The following is a 17,200-nucleotide window of genomic DNA, read 5'->3' on the forward strand; positions in this document are numbered from 1 at the left end:
GCTCCAGTCATGTCCGTCTTCTTGGCTCCGCAAGGAGGAAACGTTGGTTCCGAGTTATGATTTTCCTCCTTTGTGCGTGCCCAAGTTACATGACTTTCAGTTTTGGCTCTGCTATACCTCCTGTTACCAACAGAATAGGGTCAGTTTGGGCCAGTCTTGTGGTTACACACACCTCAGTGTCACAGGATTCCCTCTAACAAAGGGCTGTGAAGCTCAGGGCCAAGGTGATTGAAATTCAGCTCTACTATTGGATTGTCCTGGATTGTTTCAGCAGTTGAGAGGGATCAAGCTCTGTCCCAGCAACCTTGATCCCAATGAGAACTGATGCTCTGGGACCTTCACCTCAGACCTCAGTGCATCCTGGTTTTTGTTTTTCTCCTTCCTGCACAACTTTATTTTGCAAATGTTCATACATTCATAAAGGTTGAAAGAATAATACAATGAATACCTGCATGCCCTTCACTTAGATTTAGCAGCTGACATCCTCTCTAGCTTGTCCCTTCTGTGTCTCTGTGACTGTCTTTCTCCTTCAACAGCACAATGTTTATTGAGTGCTTGTGTGCTAAGCACTAAGTGCCGGGGCTACATCAGTGAACAAGCAATGTGCCTAACAAATCCATGTCTTTCTGGACCATATATGTGAATGGAGACAGTAGGCGATACGCAGAATAAATGCAGGAATTACAGAGTGTCCAGAGATAGTGAGGACTACAGAAGGTCCGGGCAGGTGCAGTGTGTCTGCTGGTTCACCTTGGCGACATGAGGCAGCAGCTGCCCCCTCTTCCTCTGGCCTCTTCAGTTCTAAGACTAAAGGCTCCAGCTTCTCCTACAGGGCAACAAAGGGGTTTCAGCCCATCCTGGGCTCCAGCTTGAGGTCACAGACCTCAACTTGTCCTTACGCTCCTCATTTTACATCCATCTTCCCTTCCTAACTGTCTGCCCTGTTCGAGCAACAGATGCAAAGACAACAGCCTTACAGGAACTATGTCCCACAATTGTGTGAGGCACAATCCCTGCAACAAATAGTATATGATATATATATACAATATATGTATCATTCATAAGTATACAGTTTACTTTTTTTTTTTTTTTTGAGACCGAGTTTCACTGTTGTCGTCCAGGCTGGAGTGCAATGGCATGTTCTTGGCTCACCGCAACCTCTGCCTCCTGGGTTCAAGCCATTCTCCTACCTCAGCCTCCCAAGCAGCTGGGATAACAGGCACCTGCCACCATGCCCAGCTAATTTTTGTATTTTTAGTAGAGACGGGGTTTCACCATGTTTTGACACCAATTGTTTTGGAAAAACTCAAACTGTTTTTTTCCTACTCTCACACTGCCACAAGTGGGATTCAAACCCACACCTACCTTAGGAGACCAGAAAATTATTTCAGAAAAACTCTCCAACCCTGTTTTTCCTCTGCTCTCATACTAACACAGTAACAATCAACACAGAAGCCTTAGGTAACCCCAAATATATGGGGATTTCTCCCCATCAGCAAGCAATCAATTCTACTGGGCGTCCTCCAATTCAGCTCCTTCACTGTCTACCTGGAGATAGTGCCAGATCCCACAGGATGAGGGCTCAGTTCCCCACTCCCCAGTCCCGGACATGAGTCACAGTCTGGGCCTCCAGAACTGATTGACTTCCTTCAAGTTGGGGTTTCCATGACTCCCTCTTTGGGTTTGATTTGCTAGAACAGTTCACAGAACTCAGGGAAAACCTTATGTTTGCCAGTTTATAATGAAGGATATTACAAAGGATACAAATAAAGAGATGTGTAGGGCAAGGCATGGGGAGAGGGGTGCAGAGCCTCCGTGCCCTTGCTGGGCACACCACCCTCCAGGAACCTCCGTGTGTTCAGCTCTCTGGAAGCTTCTACAAACCCAGTCCTCTTGGGTTTTCATGGAAGCTTCGTGACATCAATATTTTTTCCACCAGGCTATGAGGTGGGACCCTCTCTGGAATGATGGTCTTATGACCCACAATTGGAAAGGTAGGGGAAGATAAGGGTCCTGTGGGCAGGAGAAAGTCAGAGAGATTTGGTTTCCTGAGGTCTTCCCCTGTAATCCCAGCTAGTTGGGGGGCTGAGGCAGGAGAATCATTGCTATAACATCCAACGTTATAACAAACGACTGTAACAAGGGCTATGGCAGTTATGAGCCAGAAACCATACAAACGTGTATGTGTGGGTGAAAAGAGAGAGACCAGAAGTGCTATGCTGGAAACTATTCTTTTGAGGTTGTGTTCACATTTTTTTTTAAAACCAATTTAACATATTATGTTACTGTCTCACTTAAGATTGGCATTGACTGTGCAACAGAAACCTGATTACAGTGGCTGAACCAAATAATTTTTCTTTTTTAATGAGTCACTTTTTCTAGGAATACGGAGCCCATCTAGGGCCACACAATGCCACCAGGCCTCTAGGCTCCCCCTTTATTTTCCATTGGCCATCTTAATAAGCAGCTTCCTTTCTTTCTTTCTTTTTTTGCCTCATGATTGCAAGAAGACTGCTTCATTACTAGAATCACATCCAGATTCCAGGCAGAATAAGAAAAAACAAATGACAAAAGCAAATGTATGCTCAGTCAACCCCACGTGAAACAGCTGTTTCAGAACTGCACCCTGTGACTTTTACTTACATCTTTTTGGCCTAAAGTGTGTTACCAGTTCTAGCTCCAAGGGTGACTAGGAAAATGTCGTTTTTCAGCTGGGTAAAGTGCCATGTTTAAGATTAAAAATTGCCAAAAATCAGGCTGGGCGCGGTGGCTCACCCCTGTAATCCCAGCACTTTCGGAGGCGGAGGCGGGCAGATCATGAGGTCAGACAGAGATCATCCTGGCAAACAAGGTGAAACCCCGCCTCTACTAAAAATACAAAAAAATTAGCCGGGTGTGGTGGCGGGTGCCTGTAATCCCAGCCACTCGGGAGGCTGAGGCAGAAGAATGGTGTGAACCTGGGAGGCAGAGCTTGCAGTGAGCTGAGATCCGGCCACTGCACTCCAGCCTGGGTGACAGAGCAAGACTCTGTCTCAAAAAAAAAAAAATTGCCAGAAATCCCTGATAGTGTTTTTTTGATGCAACCTGAGAACTTACAGGTAATCAATTTGACACCAGATAAGTGATAAAGAGTAAACTTAAAAATCAATTTAAAAGTCATGACTTCAGATCTGATTTCATTAACTATCATTCAGTTTATCCTCAACCTAATTAATATGTACAACTGAGGATATTTAGAAATACTGTGTTCAGAGAAGAGAAATAAACATTTCTTATGGGGAAATATACTATAAGGCTGATAATACATTGATTTTTAAAAATATATTTGACTGCTATGTCCTTATTGCTTTATTTTTGTTGTTTTATTGAGGTATAAATTGCACAGACAATAAATTGCACGTACTTTTAGTTGGATGAAAATGTTGACATAAGTAGATACCCGTGAAACTATCCCTGGGATTAAGATACTAAACATGTCCATCAACCCCAAACGCCCCCATCCCTGGGTCTGCTTTCTGTCACTCTAACTCAGTTTGTACTTTGTATGGTATTATATAATCATAGAAGATATATTATTTTGGAGTATGGGTGGATCTAGCCTCTTTCACTCAGCAGAGGTATTTTGAGATTTAGCCATTTGCTGTGTATATCAATAGTGTGCTCCTTTACATTGTTGGGCGAGACTCCCAACCATTGTATTGTACGTACCACAATTTTTAATCCATTCACCTGATACTGGACATGGGTTGTTTCCATTTTTTAGCTAGAGACATTTGTATGTAAGTTTTTGTGTGTATCTCTGCTCCCTTCTTTCTCTTTTTGTTCTTTCCTCTCTTTTCTTTTTCCTTTTTCTTTTTCTTCTTTCTTTTCTCTTTGCTTTCTTTCTTGCATTTTTCTTCCTTCCTTTTCTTTCTCTTTTTCTTTTCTTTCTTCTTTCTTTCTTTCCTTTCTTTCTCTTTCTTCTTCTTTCTTTCTTCTTTCTCTCTTCCCCTCTTTTTCCCTCCCTCTCTCACTTTTTCTCTCTCTCTTCTTTCTTTTGAGACGGAATCTCACTCTGTTGTCCAGGCAGGAGTGCAGTGGCATGATCCAGGCTCATTGCAACCTCTGCCTCCTGGGTTCAAGCAATTTTCCTGCCTCAGCCAACTGAGTAGCTGGGATTACAGGCAGACACCACCACGCCTGGCTAATTTTGGTATTTTCAGTAGAGATGGGGTTTCACCATGTTGGCCAGGCTGGTCTTGAACTCCTGACCTCAAGTGATCCACCTGCCTCTGCTCCACAAAGTGCTGGGATTACAGGTGTGAGCCACTGCACCCCAGCCTGCTTTTTGTTTCTTTTAAAGAAACTGTCAACCTCTTTCTAAAGTGTTTTTTCACCACTTTACCCCTCCTTGAGCAGTATGTGGCAGCTCCAGTTGCTCCATATACTTGCCTACCCTTGGTATTGTCAATCTGTACAAAATTAGCCATGCTGGTGGGAGTACAGTGGCATCTCATGTGTTTTTCTTTTTTTTGAGATGGGGTCTCACTCTGCTGCCCAGGCTTGAGTGCCTTGGCATGATCTCGGCTCACTGCAACCTCTGCCTCCTGGGTTCAAGTGATTCTCCTGCCTCAGCCCCCCAACTAGCTGGGATTACACGCGTGCACCACCACGCCTGGGTAATTTTTGTATTTTTAGTAGAGACAGGGTTTCGCTGTGTTGGCCAGCTGGTGTCAAACTCCTGACTTCAAGTGATCCACTTGTCTTGGCCTCCCAAAGTTCTGGGATTACAGGTGTGAACCACCGTGCCCAGCCTCATTGTGGTTTTTATTTGCATTTCTTTAATGCTTAATGGTGCTGAGCGTCTTTTCATGTGCTTATTTACTATGTAGATACATTCTTTGGTGAAGCAGCTGTTTACGTTTTTTGCCCATTTTAAATAGTCATTTGTCTTATTGAGTTATGAATTATTTATAGGATTGGATACAGGTCCTATGTTGCAAATATATGTTTTGCAAATATTTTCTCACAGTTGTGCCTTTTCATTTCATTTTGAGGAGCAAAAGTTTTAAGTTTTGATAAATGAATTAACTGATTTCTTTCCTTGAAAGTTCATACTTTTTGTTTCTTATTTAGTAAATTCTTGGGCGGGCACAGTGACTCATGCCTGTCATCCCGCACTTTGGGAGGCCAAGGCGGGAAGATCACTTGAGGTCAAGAGTTTAAGACCAGCCTGGCCAACATGGCGAAACCCCTTCTCTACTGAAAATACAAAAATTAGCTGGGCATAGTGGTGGATACCTGTAATCCCAGCTACTCGGGAGGCTGAGGCAGGGAGAATCACTTGAACCTGGGAGGTGGAGGTTGCTTGTTCACTGATGTAGCCTTGGCGCTTAGTGTTTAGCACACAAGCACTCAATAAAACAAAAAGTAATAATAATAAAATTAATTAATTCTTGCCAAGTCAAGATCTCTAAGGTTTTCCCCTAAGTTTTTTTTTTTTTCTTTTTTCTTTTTTTGAGACTGAGTCTCGGTCTGTTGCCCAGGCTGGAGTGCAATGGCGCGATCTCAGCTCACTGCAACCTCTGCCTCCTGGGTTCAAGCAATTCTCCCGCCTCAGCCTCCTCAGTAGCTGGGATTACAGGCGCCTGCCACCATGCCTGGCCAATTTTTAGTAGAGATGGGGTTTCAGCCTTCAACTCCTGACCTTGTGATCTACCTGCCTTGGCCTCCCAAAGTGCTGGGATTACAGGCGTGAACCAAGGTGCCTGACCTCCTATATTTTCTTTTTCTAAGTTTTATACATTTAGTTGATGATACATTTTGAGTCAATTTTTATATATTGTATGAGGTAAGGACTGGAGTTCACTTGTGTTACTCAGTGGCTTCAACATTTCTTGAAAATGATACCCTAATCTTTTTTAGACAGGGTTTTGCTCTGTTGTTCAGGCTGGAGTGCAGTGGTGCCATCATGGCTCACTGTATTCTTAACCTCCTGGACTCAAGCAATCTTCCTGCCTCGGCCTCCAAAGTTGTTGGGACCACAGGAGCGTGCCACTGCGCCAGGCTAATTTAAAAATTTTTTGTGTGGAGACAGGGTTTCCCTATGTTGCCCAGTCTGGTCTTGAACTCCTAGGCTCAAGTGGTCCCCCTACTTTGGCCTCCCAAAGTGCTAGGATTACAGGTATGAACCACCCTGGCCTGACAACTCTAATCTTAAAATAATCTTTTGTATATTATTTTATATGTGCTATCTGTAATATGTTATAAATATTTTTCTCAGTTTGTCATTTTTTTACTTTGTTGGTTTTGATCATGTAAAAAAATTTCATGTGGTTAAATTTATGGATATTTTCTCTCTTGTTTCTTGATTTTGAGTAATAGTAAAATTTCCCTAACTTTCAGTTTCTAGAATAATTTATTCATGTTTTCATCTAGTACTTGTTTGGTTTTGTTTCTTTACAATTACCTCTGTTCCATTTGCAGTTTATTCTGCTACATGGTGTGGAGAATGGATCTAATTTTATCTTCCAAATGGCTAGCTGGTTATTCCAATACCCACAGTATGACATTTATCCTTAACCCATCATTTGATTATATCAAATTTCCATAGGGGAGCAGTCTCCACAGTTGATGTTCTGACTTTTGGAAATGCTCAGAGCTTAGTCCATGGGCAGAGAAAACTCTGCACATAGAAGAAGCCACATGGGATATCTGGGAGCCAGGGTTCTCCCCACCCCTCCCCACACACAACAGGGGCCAGTGGTGACTGTGATTCTTGCCCCTCAAGCCTCAGGCAGGTGGTCCAGCTGAAATTTGCCCAGCAAAGGCCCTATTTCCCCCCCAGGCCCTGGAGCTTTTTTTGGAGGGTTCTGTTGGACTCAACAACGACACACAAAGCAGCACAGCTCAGAGCACATGCTGGCCAGCCAGCAGAGAGCTGGTGAATGAATATGCCGAGGCAATGGAAGACATACCACTGGGTGGGACGGTCATCACCCAGACATCTGCTGACAGTGCCAACTGTATGGTTACCTGCAGACTCAGATGTTATCTGCAGACTCAGATGACCCACCCACAATTTTGAGACTGATGATGTTACACAAACACATACACCCCAAGGAGGGTGTGAAAAGGTTTATTTTATACATAATTGAGGGCAGCAGCGAGGCTTCCCAGGTGGGTCCAAAATGGCTTGAGACAGCAAGGAGGCTGGACTGGGTTTTTATTGTGGTTGGGGTGGGACTTATGGGAGAGTCCCCACATGCAGGCAGGGGCTTGTGTGGTTCGAATCTTCTGGTGTCACCAAAGAAGGGAGCACCCAGGCTTTCTTACCGGTTTCCCCAGGTGTGAGCACAAAGGAAAGAGGGAGGGTGAGACTTAAACACTGACAATAATCAAACATCAAAAAATGGCCCCAGATTGCTCATTACGCCACGTGAGAAGTATGTTTTGCAGTGAGCAGGTCTATGCATATCTACCGCCAAAGGCAGAGGGAGATGAGAGGTCAAAGAGGCTGATAAGTCATTTCCAAGAAGAAAACTTTCAACAGGGACTTAGAAACAAAAGTCATGTCTTAGGCAGCTTTGAGATGATGGATCCCTGCACCTGCCCTCCAAAAAGTAGCAAGCTTTTTTGGTAAAACACGTGCAGCTGGTTATGTCTCAGACTTTCCTGCAAAACTTGTGACCAATGGGGAGGTTAGATAAGGATCCTTATGAGGGGTTATCTATGCCACAGGCATTGTGTAAAGACCTTGCCACAGGACCCTTTCATATGCCGGAGTCAACCACTGCTCATCACAGTGGCTTTGCCTCAAGAGGGCATCATTCTTGCCAGGCAACAGGCTATTTTCCTACACTCCACTCTGTGAAACCCACCCTTATTATCTCAAGGGCCCTCCTATTCTGGAGGAGTCCCTGGGCCCAGAGGGAGAGTGCTTGATATATAGCTTTAGCAGCAGAGCATTGCTGACAGAAAACAGACTGGGCCCAGCAGGATTCCAAATGAGGGAGATTTGCCAGCTTTGTTGAACCATCTCTAGTCTTTGCAATGGGGATATGGTCGGGCTCTGTCCCCACCCAAATCTCATTTTGAATGGCTGTGTCCCCACCCAAATCTCATGGGAATTGTAACTCCCACAATTCCCACATCATGGGAGCAGCCTGGTGGGAGTTGAATTATGGGGGTGCGTCTTTCCTGTGCTGGTCTTGTGATAGTGAATGAGTCTGGTGAGATCTGATGGTTTTAAAAATGGGAGTTTGCCTGCTCAAGCTCTTTTTGCCTGCCGCCATCCATGTAAGATGTGACTTGCTCCTCCTTGCCTTCTGCCATGATTGTGAGACCTCCCTAGCCATGTGGAACTGTATGTCCATTAAATCTCTTTCTTTTATAAATTGCCCAGTCTTGGATATGTCTTTATCAGCAGCGTGAGAACAGACTAATACAAATGCCATTTTTGTTTTCTCAGAAGAAGTAAAATGAGAGATATGTAACAATAATTTGAATAGTAGAAATATAATGTGCAGAAGGATTACAATCAAAAAGAGAATCTGGGCTGTGTGTGTTGGCTCACACTTGTAATCCTAGCATTTTGAGAGGCCAAGGCAGGAGGAATGCTTGAGGAGTTTGAGACCAGCTTTGGCAACATAATAAGACTCTGTACACACACACACACAAATTAGCTGGGCATGGTGGCACACACCTGTGGTCCCACCTACTGTGGGGGCTGAGATGGGAGGATCACTTGAGTCTGGGAGGTCAAGGCTGTAGCGAGCTGTGATTGTGCCAGTGCATCCCAGCCTGAACAACAGAGTAACATCCTGTTTCTTTTTTAAAAAAAGAGACAGAGAGAATTTGTATGCCAAAATGGAAAAAAAAGAACTTATTCCATTAATGAGCCAAATAAAAACATCATGAAGAAATTTAAAACAGGCATGTGCCACCACACCCGGCTAATTTTTGTATTTTTAGTAGAGATGGGGTTTCACCATGTTGGCCAGGCTGGTCTCAAACTCCTGACCTCAGGTGATTCGCCCACCTTGGCCTCCCAACGTGCTAGGATTACAGGCATGAGCCACCATGCCTGGCCTAGACACCATTTCTTATTTGACAATGGTTCCTATATAATTGTAATGTACCAAATTAGCCTAATATGTCTCTCTTGGCCTTTCAGGAGCCCTACTTTTTTTTTTTTTTTTTGGGAGATGGAGTCTCGTTCTGTCACCCAGGCTGGAGTGCAGTGGCACGATCTCGGCTCACTGCAACCTCCATCTCCCGGGTTCAAGCAATTCTCCTACCTCAGCCTCTTGAGTAGCTGGGACTACAGGTGCATGCTGCCACGCCCAGCTAATTTTTTGTATTTTAGTAGAGATAGTGTTTCGCCATGTTGCCTAGGCTGGACTTGAACTCATGAGCTCAGGCAATCCGCCCGCCTTGGCCTCCCAAAGTTCTAGGATTACAGGCATGAGCCATTGCACCTGGCCTCATTGTTTTTTCAAAATTAATTAATTTATTTTTTTGTAGAGATAGGGTCTTGCTATATTACTCAGGTTGATCTTGAACTCTGTGAGTGATCCTCCCACCTTGGCCTCCCAAAGTGCTGAGATTGCAGGCATGAGCCACTGTGCCTGGACACAATGTGGCAAGTTGTGTTTTTTTTTTTTTTTTTGAGACATGGTCTTGCTCTGTCACCTAGGCCACAGTGCAGTGGTACGATCTCAGCTCACTGCAACCTCTGTCTCCCAGGCTCAGGCGTGAGCCACCACGCTCGGCTGATTTTTTTGTTTGTTTTGTTTTGTTTTGTAAACTCGAGGGATTATTATTTCTTGATTGGAGAAAGAGGAGACAGCATTTGGTGATGAAGTCATACAGGTGGATGTCAGGGAGGGTGATCGATTGAAGGATGGGAACTGGAACGGAGAACCCAGCAGGTACTTCTAGGAAGACTCAGCAGTCAGTGGTGAAGGTGGCTGAGAGCTCCTGGATGCACCAGGAGCTGCAGGCCTTGCACAAGATGTGTCCATCCAGTGGGTAGCAGCCCTGACACTCGCCTTCAGAGGACAGCAGTGACCCACACTCCTTGCACTTGTAACAGCCAATGTGAAAACTTCGATCCAGAGCAACAATTCTCAGTCTCCTCCTGATCCGGCTCAGGCATTATGGCCCCACTGCACACTCAGCATCTTGGGGCAAACTTCCTGTGAAAGTCCTCAATGCAGTGGATCTGGCTGGTAGCATCCACCGTGAAGGGGGTGCCGTCGAGGCCGCAGTGACACACCAGGTAGGTGAAGCAGCTGGGGTGGTAGTCCTTCCCCATAGCCCGCAGGATCTGGTCCAGGGTGGGCTGGGAGCACGTGGCACATTTCTCCAGGGTGGCCAGTAGCAGCCCTCGCAACACGCCCTCTCTCCACAGCCTAGAAATGCTGGCCCCGAAGCTGGGCCCAGCATGTAGCACACACAAAACAGCCCACATGAAAGACGCAATGGAGGGCCACAACCCCCTCCCCGACCACATCTCCGCAGCCACCACACTGGCCAAAGTACCCCTGCTGGGCGGGTGGTTCATGTCGTGCACCTGCTTCTTCGACAGCCTGACAAGCTCATCCTCCGGAGGTGGCTCAGGGGCACCTGGGGCCCGTGCTCACGTCCTCTTCCTTCTCCTGCAGGGCCAGAGACCCCCGCAGCTTCCTCTTTGGCCCCTGGCCCTGGCTCTCTCTGGCTCCTATAGCCAGGCCCCCAGACTTCACCTCGGCCTGGGACAGGAAAGTGGGGGCCCAGGAGGGGCCCAGAGGTCTGAAAGGTTCCCCGCCTGGGTGGGCCGCAGCCCCTCACTGACTGTGCCACCTTCGCTCGCACGGGGAAGGCTGGCCGGGGTGCTGGCGGCAGCATAAGAGGCTGCAGTGGGGCCCCCATAGGGAGACACGGGGAGCACGAGGCTGGGTTCGGCTTCAGGGAGCCCGTGCAGGAGGCAGGAGGTGGCGGGGGCTCCTCCGCCTGTTAGTCTGGTCGCAGGAGCGCATGACCCCGACTCCCCTTCAGCTCGGCCAGCGTGCTGCACAGCAAGTCTATCTTGGCGTCCAGGCTTCCCAGGAGAAGGCCCCCCTGTCTGCAGGGAGCCCCTGAGTGTGCTGGAGTACTCCGTGGGACCCCATCCAGGCTGGCCCTGATCCTCCAGTCCCCCTGGGGCCTGGTAACACTGCACAGATGGGAGAGGACAAAAAATGACCCTGGAGTGGGACTGGAATGCTGCTCCGTGGCCCGGTGGTGGCCCTGGGGTACCTCGGGGGATCGCTGTCCCCTGAGGGGCCCTGGTGGGCTCTGGCTGCTTCAGGGGCAGTCAGGTGAGCCCTGACACGGTCTGAACAGGCAACTCCAGACAGCGGTCTTGAAGCCTGGGGCCTCTGGCCTTCAACCCCTCTTCGTCCTGTACCTCGTTTGGGACTCCAGAAAAGAAAACTTTTTCTGCCATGCCCGGCTAATTTTTGTATATTTTGCAGAGATGGGGGTCTCACCATGTTGTCCAGGCTGGTCTTGAACTCCTGGACTCAAGTGTTCTGCCCACTTGGCCTCTCAAAGTGTTGGGATTACAGGCATGAGCCACCGTGCCTGGCCACCAGGGGCCCTAATTGTTATGTCCAAGTTAGTTCAGGTCAAAAAAACTTAATTTTAGAATTTGAAATGTGATTTTGGGAAGTGTGTCAAATATCAAAGGTTTGAAACACCTGATATTAAAATAAGAAAGGTTTAAAACACTTGATCAACATAGGATGACAGTTCACTGTAAGGTAATAGTCATTCATTTAGCCGAAGTGGTAATTCAAAGATTTCAGAAAGCAAAAACCTCTACACTTTGATAGACAGAAGAAAAACTAAATAAATTAAAATAATAAAAAATGATAGAGAGGAGACTCAGTTTTTGGAACAATTAAAAGACCTAAGAAAGACAGCATGAGACAGAATCTGTCTCTCTTCTCCCTGTTTTTTTTTGGAGTTTACTCAAAAGGTGAATAAAAATATTTTTCTTATTAATATTATTATACAAGAAATTATTGTTCAAAAGAGAAAACCAAATTTTATTTTTGTATTAATCCATTATCAATACTAAAGCTAATTTTAATACAACCTTATAAACTAATCCATCCAGTCTCAGCTTTTGACTACACAAGATTTCCATAGTCCATTTATGACTTCTTACACATTTTTTCTACTTTTTTCCCTTTCCCAACTTTTAGATCCATTTAGACTTATATGATTTTTCTTTCATTTTGAAACAACTTGTAAATAACCTCTAAACTAGAGAAAATTATTTTTTCTTTAGCAAAAACCACTGAGTGTGGTGGCTTATGCCTGTAATCCCAGTACTTTGGGAGGCCAAGGCAGGAGGACTGCTTGAGCCCAGGAGTTCAAGATGACACTGGGCAAGATGGTGAGACCTTGTCTCTATAAAAATAAAAAACTTAAAAATAAAGGTAGTTGGGGCCGGGCGCGGTGGCTCAAGCCTGTAATCCCAGCACTTTGGGAGGCCGAGACGGGCGGATCACGAGGTCAGGAGATCGAGACCATCCTGGCTAACATGGTGAAACCCCGTCTCTACTAAAAATACAAAAACTAGCCGGGCGAGGTGGCGGGCGCCTGTAGTCCCAGCTACATGGGAGGCTGAGACAGGAGAATGGCGTAAACCCGGGAGGCGGAGCTTGCAGTGAGCTGAGATCCGGCCACTGCACTCCAGTCCGGGCGACAGAGCGAGACTCCGCCTCAAAAAAAAAAAAAAATAAAAAAAAAATAAAGGTAGTTGGGTGTGGTGGCACACCCCTATAGTCCTAGCTGCATGGGAGGCTAAGGTAGGAGGATAACTTGAGCCCAGGAGTTTGAGGCTGCAGTGAGCTATGATCACACCATTCTACTCCAGCCTGGGTGACAGAGCCAGACTTTGTCTCCAGAAAACAAAATAAAAGGAAAAAAAAAAAACCGGTCAGGCACGGTGGCTCATGCCTATAATCCCAGCACTTTGGGAGGCTGAGGCGGGCAGATCATGAGGTTAGGAGATCGAGATCATCCTGGCTAACACGATGAAACCCTGTCTCTACTTAAAAAAAAATAGAATACAAAAAAAAAAAAAAAATTAGCCGCGTGTGGTGGCGGGCACCTGTAGTCCCAGCTACTCGGGAGGCTGAGGCAGGAGAATGGAGTGAACCCAGGAGGTGGAGCTTGCAGTGAGCCAAGATCGTGCCACTGCACTCCAGCCTGGGTGACAGAGCAAGACTCCATCTCAAACTAAAAAAAAAAAAAAAAAAAAAAGGAAAAGAAAAAAACAAACCACATCCTGATGTTTTATTATTATTTTTTGAGACAGAGTCTCGCTCTGTCACCCAGGCTGGAGTGTAGTGGTGTGACCTCTGCTCACTGCAACCTCCGCCACCTGGGTTCAAGCAAGTCTCCTGCCTCAGCCTCCCAAGTAGCTGGGACTACAGGCGTGTGCCACCACGCCCAGATAATTTTTGTATTTTTAGTAGAGACACGGTTTTGCCCTGTTAGCCAGGCTGGTCTCAAACTCCTGACCTCAAGTATCTACCTGCCTTGGCCTCCCAAAGTGCTGGGATTACAGGCCTGAGCCACTGCACCCAACCTCATACCTCTTTTTATAAACTTCTTCACCGAAAACTTATCCTTCTTTGTATACTCTGTATATACAATTGTTTCTTTTATATCTAATAGTTTTAATTACATATATTAACTACAGTTTTAGTAGCCCTAATTTCCAGTGAAAAACTTTTTGAACTGTTCTATATCAGTATTTGTAAATAAAAACTATTTCATAATTTTTTAGGAAGACATTTACTCAATTTTTACATGTCTAAATATACTTAGCTTTTCTGCACCTTATAAAAATAAGATGCTAGGCTGGGCGTGGTGGTTCATGCCTGTAATCCCAGCACTTTGGGAGGCCGAGGAGGGCGGATCACGAAGTCAGGAGTTCAAGACCAGCCTGACCAAAATGGTGAAATTCTGTCTCTACTAAAAATACAAAAATTAGCCGAGCATGGTGGTACGCGTCTGTAATCCCAGCTACTCAGGAAGCTGAGGTGGGAGAATCGCTTGAACCCAGGAGGTGGAGGTTGCAGTGAGCTAAGAGTGAGCCACTGCACTCCAGCCTGGTGACAGAGTGAGACTCCGTCTCAAAAAAATAAATAAATAGGCCGGGCACGGTGGCTCATGTCTGTAATCCCAGCACTTTGGGAGGCCGAGGCGGGTGGATCATGAGGTCAGGAGATTGAGACTATCCTGGCCAACACAGTGGAACCCCGTCTCTACTAAAAATATGAAAAAATTAGCCAGGCGTGGTGGCGGGTGCCTGTAGTCCCAGCTGCTTGGGAGGCTGAGGCAGGAGAATGGCGTGAACCTGGGAGGTGGAGCTTGCAGTGAGCTGAGATTGCACCACTGCACTCCAGACTGGGCAACAGAGCAAGACTCTGTCTCAAAATAAATAAATAAATAAACAAAATAAAAAATAAAAATTAAAAATAAGATGTGAAAGTATATAAACTTATTTTTAATAATGTTTCAGTATTTTAACTTACCTAGAAATGTATCAGACATTTTATCTATTACTTAATGTAACAAAACATGACTTTTTTTTGAGACAGGGTCTCACTCTTTCACCCAGGCTAGAGTGCAGTGGCGCAATCTCGGCTCATTGCAAACTCTGCCTCCCAGGTTTGAGGGATTCTTGTGCCTTAGCCTCCCCAGTAGCTGGAACTACAGGCACGTGCCACCACACTCAGCTAATTTTTGTATTTTTTTTTTGGTAGAGGTGGGGTTTCACCATATTGGCCAGGCTGGTCTCAAACTCCTGACCTCAAATGATCTGCCTGCCTTGGCCTCCCAAAGTGCTGGGCAAAATGTGACTTTAAGATTGAAAATTACTGAAAATAATTTTGAAACTATGACACAAGTACCGTCCTAATGTCTTCCCCAGACATTCTGGGGAAGTACCCACATGGCACCCAGGGATGAGTATGAAGAACACGGCCCATCTGGGTCCTGAATTTACATGTAGAAAGCTCATTACAGAGGACAGATGTGAAGATATGTCTGCATCTCCCAGCATAGTCAGGAGGCACAGCTGGGGCAGAGAGAACTCCACACGTCACCAGGCCTCACCATGGCTGTTTGTTTAGAGCCCATAATTGAATGGGTCTAAGACCTAAGCTCACAGACAAGTTAAACAAGTATCAAAAATATCACAGAATCAACAGTTTTATGACCTTAAAACATGTAGCAGAGATATCCTAAACCTGTCTGACTAGTAGACCAAGGAGAACGTGTCTAAATTAATATTGACAATCCTGAAGACATTCCTACCTCACCAACAATTTAAAATCTAGTTTTATTTACCAAAGATTACTAAAGTCACATGAACTTGAAAAATATTTGGGCTTATTAACTTATGAGCACTTATTTATAAATCAATTTGGTACCATGTAGACACCACACACACACACAAATAAAATACAAAGATTTTTATAGCTTTGATCTTAAAATTTTAGCAACGAGATAGGTAAAACTCACTAGTTTAAAACAACAGTTGGATTCAAACTTTGCAAATGAAACAAGTTAATCTGTCCCACACGACCAAAGACCTTACTGAGTTTTAGAGGAAAAAAGGATAACAAATTTACGTCTCAAAGCACAGAGCAAGAATTTAAGCTTTTTTTTCTTTTTCTTTTTTTTTTGAGACGGAGTCTCGCTCTGTTGCCCAGGTTGGAGTGCAATAGCGGGATCTCGGCTCACTGCAAACTCCACCTCCCGGGTTCAAGCAATTCTCCTGCCTCAACTTCCTGAGTAGCTGGGATTACAGGCGCCTACCACCATGCCCGGCTAATTTTTGTAATTTTAGTAGAGATGGGGTTTCACCATGCTGGCCAGGCTGGTCTCGAACTCCTGACCTCAGGCAATCAGCCTGCCTTGTCCTCCCAAAGTGCTGGGATTACAGGGGTGAGCCACCGTGCCAAGCCAGGGAGGAACTTTTTGTTGTTGTTGGAGACGTCTCGGTCTGTCGCCCAGGCTGGAGTGCAGTGGCACGATCTCAGCCCACTGCAACCTCTGCCTCCTGGGTTCAAGCGATTCTCCTGCCTCAGACTCCCAAGTAGCTGGGGTTACAGGTACCCGCCACCATGCTTGGCTAATTTTTGTATTTTTAGTAGAGACGGGGTTTCACTAATTGGCCAAGCTGGTCTTGAACTCCTGACCTTGTGATCTGCCCGCCTTAGCCTCCCAAAGTGCTGGGATTACAGAAATGAGCCACTGCGCCCAGCCTAACCTTTTAAAAAAGGAGTCTGAGTGTGTTATAGGACAGTAAAAAATGGATGCCATAGATGCCAAGGTAACACAAAATCATAGAAATTCACTATAGCATTTTATAAGGAAACTAATTTCTTTTTTTTTTTTTGAGATGGAGTCTCGCTCTGTCGTCCAGGCTGGAGTGCAGTGGTGTGATCTCAGCTCACTGTAAGCTCTGCCTGCAGAGTTCACACCATTCTCCTGCCTCAGCCTCCCAAGTAGCTGGTATTACAGGAACCCGCCACAACACCCGGCTAATTTTTTGTATTTTTAGTAGAGATGGCATTTCACCATGTTAGCCAGGATGGTCTCGATCTCCTGACCTCATGATCCGCCTGCCCTGGCCTCCCAAAGTGCTAGGATTACAGGCGTGAACCACCACGCCCGGCAGGAAACTAATTTCATTTACATAGGTAGCTTCAAATTGAGCCTCCACTTTCCAACTGGACCACTGAGCTCAGAGTGGAGCCCATTAACTAACAGGGCCAAGAAGGCACTTGCAGTTTCCTGGCTGTAATACATACATATGTGAAAAGCAGGTGCAACATTTAGATCTCCGAAAATCAAGGATTCTATTTTACACAGAATCCTGGGTCCCCCAAAAGGGGGCAATGCCACGGGACGGGACATAGTGACGCTTCCACAGTGCACCTCACAGCAAAGACATTCCCGAGGCTGAGTGGCCTGTCACCAATCAGCCCATCCCCCACAGGAGGCTTGTCTCTCAGTGGCGAGTGTTTCTATGGCTTCCAGGTGTCCAAACCATGTTTTTCTTATCTAAACACAAAGAAATGAGTAGCTCCCTACAGTAATAACCACTCATGGCAAACATCATCAGCCATCTCCAAAACTGCAGCCCTCACCAGGGACTTGTCAACCA

The 17,200-nt window shown here is 45.7% G+C and overlaps 1 pseudogene; it reads right to left on the reverse strand.

Annotated features, from left to right (window-relative positions):
* Positions 1-9,768: 9,768 nt before the first annotated feature.
* LOC117079097 lies at positions 9,769-11,449 on the reverse strand (annotated as a pseudogene).
* Positions 11,450-17,200: the final 5,751 nt, after the last annotated feature.

Source organism: Trachypithecus francoisi, unplaced genomic scaffold (assembly GCF_009764315.1).
Source record: "Trachypithecus francoisi isolate TF-2019V2 unplaced genomic scaffold, Tfra_2.0 Lachesis_group7, whole genome shotgun sequence".
Taxonomy (NCBI): domain Eukaryota; kingdom Metazoa; phylum Chordata; class Mammalia; order Primates; family Cercopithecidae; genus Trachypithecus; species Trachypithecus francoisi.